The sequence below is a fragment of the Artibeus jamaicensis genome, unplaced genomic scaffold, assembly GCF_021234435.1.
Source record: "Artibeus jamaicensis isolate MK-2021 breed Jamaican fruit bat unplaced genomic scaffold, CSHL_Jam_final contig_923, whole genome shotgun sequence".
NCBI classification, from domain to species: domain Eukaryota; kingdom Metazoa; phylum Chordata; class Mammalia; order Chiroptera; family Phyllostomidae; genus Artibeus; species Artibeus jamaicensis.
The window spans coordinates 8,125,216-8,129,463 of record NW_026522014.1 but is presented as its reverse complement, the minus strand read 5'-3'; the positions used below and the strand labels follow the sequence as shown (position 1 = coordinate 8,129,463).

Here is a 4,248-nt window from a genome sequence, read left to right as displayed (position 1 = left end):
CTTATTATTACTATGAGAGAGATGACCTCATTTTAGCAATTGTCAAAGTTCATGTATATGCCTGGAAGGAAAGAAAAGAAGGAAAATACATCAAATGTCTTAATATAAAGTGAAAGCAAATAGTACATGCATTTATGCTATACTTCCAAGAGAATAATCCCATATTCAACATTAACATGGTAGACTCCAGCAATATTTTTGGAGTCTTGCCTACCACCTACCAACATAAATGACGTACTGATTTAAACAGAAATAGGAGTAAGAAAGAGAAAGTGCACGATTTAAGCTAATTGTAGCATTATATATATACAATATAATGTGTTTTTCTAGTAAATGATTGTAGTGAGGCTAACCTGGCATAAAGTCATCAAAATTAGTTGAAAGAAAGCTCCTAAGAAGTAGTTTCAAAGTCTCCGTATCTCTACCAAAGCAGAAATATCTATCCAAACTATGCAAGGGGGTTACCTTTCTTTAGACATTCCAAGAAATTGCATCTTTACTGCTCATATATTCTGTTTAATTATACTGGAAAATAAGAAGTCAGAAATAACATTTGATTATCCAATTTGTACTAGCTTCTTTTTTTGTATTGCAAATAAATTTTAGCATTTATTTTTGAGCATATTATGATACAAGAAATTTTATATAACAACTGATGAGAAAACACAAGAACAAATACAAGGTTTTACAGACACTACCCATGTATAATGCGCATCCTTATTTTCCTCTCAAAAATTTGGGCAAAAGTGCACATTGTACATGGCAAAATCTAATAAGTAATACTTTCCAGTGCATTCAGATTCTTTTTTTATTAAATACTTTTGAAGTTTATTGTTGTTCAAGTACAGTTTTCTGCCTTTTTGCCTCACCCCTCCCCACAAACCCAGCTGTCCCCACCTCCCTCCTGTTTCCACCCTCCCCTTGTTTTTGTCCGTGTGTCCTTTATGGTTGTTCCCATCAACTGTAATGTAAAAAGACATTTATGTGCACATGCCTCAAAACTGACAGTATTATATACATTTCTACATGTAGAAAATAATTACCATCTGTAATGACACCTTGAAATAGATGGAAGAAACAATATTTATATAATGATCGATGGCTAAATAGAAACTTTCTGAGGAAAATTAAAACAAAATTGTTGCAGTCATAGGAATAGGACTCAACTGAACACATAAAGTATATATAATACAACCTAGCATATAATATCCAGTCAAAACATCCAATTACAGTGTTATATAATAACGACATGCCATATTCCATATGTTTCTTCATGTCAAAATGTGTGTGCATGTCTTTACTGAAGTTAACATGATTAATGTTCTTTCATACCACCAACCACAATATCACAAGTTCACTAAAGACAAGACCATTCGTGTATTACTTGAAGACAGTAGTGATGACAGGTGGCTGTGGGATTGAGATTCAACAATTTACAGCACTCGAATGGCTCTTCTACATAAACTTATTTTCCTTTCTTTAACCATTCTCACCAGCAGTTCATCTTTATAGTGTCCTGTTAGGCAAACTACAGGTATGTGTTTCTATGTGATGCTATACAAAAGTTACTATAAGAATAGTTCATAGGAAAATAATTAAATGCTGTCACTTAATCTAACAAAAGCCATTGGCTCTGGAAATGAAACCATCATTGTTCCCAGTAATGATCTGAGAAGGGGAACAAAAACATTGTACAAAAGTTAAAAGGCCGTGTCAGATCTAATGGGAGGTTTTAGGGTTTGATGTGTTTTGTTTGAGTATAAACAGGATCCAGAGCTCCTGGATGTTTTAAAAGATTATTTAATTTTTAAAAAGATGTTAGCTATTTATTTTTAGAGGGGACAGGGGAGGGAAAAAGGGTGAGAAACATCAATGTGTGGTTGCCTCTCGCTCTTCTCCTACTGGGGTTCTGGCCTGGAATCCAGGCATGTGTCCTGACTGGGAATTGAACCTGAGACCCTTTGGTTTGCAGACTGAAACTCAATTCATTGAGCCACACCAGCCAGGGCTAATTTTTTATATTAGCATTATTTTGTCATGATTCCATGTAAATGAAAACACATTTACAAATTCTGTTCCTTAATTTAGTTTAAAATGCTTATAACACTTTCAGTATTACTATTATTTGTTCAATTTTAAGAATATTAACTTTAGTACATAATTAACCTGAACTATATTAATCATAATAGAATTTAGTATAGTAGTGGCACTCATAACAGTGAAAACACTGTTCCCTTCTCATCCCCTAACCCCAGGCTCCCCACCCCCCTCCGCAAGTAATAATGAGAAGGAGCCCTAGGTGATATTGTTGACTCTATGGTCAGACAGAAAACTTCACGTGCTGATCTAACTATGATGGTGATGATTATGATGTTGAATAGAAACCTCACCATTTTGCTGCCATTAGTCTGAGGAAAGAACAGTTGGTAGAGGAATTTAAAAATGCAGAGCAATAAAACCTTTAACTTGGAGAAGCAAAACCATGCTCTAAGGAAGCATCATTGGCATCACCGGCAGTTCACTGGCAGCAGCAGCAGCAGCAATAATAGCCACCACCACCACCAATATCTGCAAATGGGCAACAAGCCAGCAGCCAAATGAAGGCTTGACTATTGACCTGAAGAATTTTAGGAAACCAGGAGAGAAGACCATCACCCACTGTAGTCAGCTCTTTCTGGCCAATCTTCCTCCTGACATCACTAAGGAGGAAATGAGGAAAGTATTTGAGAAATATGGGAAGGCAGGTGAAGTCTTCATTCAAGAATAAGGGCTTTGGCTTATCCACTTGGAAACAAGAACTCTGGCAGAGATTGCTGAATGGAGCTGGACAACATGCTACTCTGTGGAAAGCAGCTGTGTGTGAGCTTTGCCTGTCATAGTGCATCCCTTACAGTTAGAAATCTTCCTCAGTGTGTGTCCAACGAACTGCTGGAGGAAGCCTTTTCTGTGTTCAGCCAGGTGGAGAGGGCTGTAGTCATTGTGGGTGATCAAGGAAGGCCCCATGGAAAAGGTGCTGTTGGATTCTCAGGGAAGCCAGCTACTCTGCAAGCTCTGGGCAGATGCAGTGAAGGCTCCTTCCTGCTAACTACCTTTCCTCCACCTGTGACTGTGGAGCCCATAGACCAGTTAGGTGATGAAAAGGGACTTCCAGAGAAGCTGGTTATAAAGAGTCAGAAATTTCACAAGAAGCAGAAGCAGCCACTGAAATTTGAACAGCCTGGCTCCTTTGAGTATGAGTGTGCCATGTGCTGGAAGGCACTCACTGACATGGAGAAACAGCAGCAGGACCAAGTGGACTGCAACATCAAGGAAGCTCTTGAGAAACTGGAAATGGAGATGGAGGCCACTCGCCATGAGCTCCAGGTCATGCTAATGAGGCAGGATCTGATGAGGCATCAAGAAGAACTTTGGAAGGTGGAAGAGCTGCACAACTAGGAAGTGAGAAAATGAAAGCAACTAGAGCTCAGGCAGGAAGAGGAGCGCAGGCACCGTGAGGAAGAAGTGCAGAGACAGCAGGAAGGATTTAAGGGAACCTTTCCTGATGCCAGATATCAGGAGATACGGATGGGCCAGATAGCTATGGGAGGTGCTATGGGCATAAATAACAGAGGTGCCATGGCCCCTGCTCCTGTGCCTGCTGGTACCCCAGCTCCTCCAGGACCTGCCACTATAATGCCAGATGGAACCTCGGGATTGACCTCACCAACTACCAAAAGGGCCAAGCTGCTATAATGGAAGGAATAGAGGCAATTGGTGAAACCCCTTCTGCATTCGACCATGCAGCTCCTGCAGCTGTATTTGTTCCAAACAAATAACACTGTTACTAATAAATTTGCACTGTCTAATTCCCCAAAACCCTTAAGAGAAGGACCCTTTTTGGACTAGCCAGAATTCTACCCTGGAAAAGTATTAGGGATTCCTCCCAATAGTTAGGTCTTCCCTACTTATACTACTCTAGAGAGTATGCTGGAGGCAGAGGGCAAGGGAGGGGCAATATTTAACAAATGAATTCTGTATAGTATGTCATTTAACATATCTGTGTGGTGCATTCCTGAAGTCTCATGAGATTATTGAGGGCGTGGGAGAGAGGGAACAATGGAACGTGGATCCAGTTAGAGCCCTCACTAAACTTGACCATCCTATTCTTTGTTTATCCTGTTGTATTTGCTTTCTCATTCTTAAGTTCCCCAACCCCAGAGACACTGTCACATATACCACAAAACCCACTAACATCCCACATTGAATTTA

At 39.8% G+C, this 4,248-nt stretch overlaps 1 pseudogene; it reads left to right on the top strand.

The window, feature by feature from the left end:
- Positions 1–2,442: 2,442 nt before the first annotated feature.
- Positions 2,443–3,815, top strand: LOC119055370 (non-POU domain-containing octamer-binding protein-like; annotated as a pseudogene).
- The last annotated feature ends 433 nt before the right edge of the window (positions 3,816–4,248 follow it).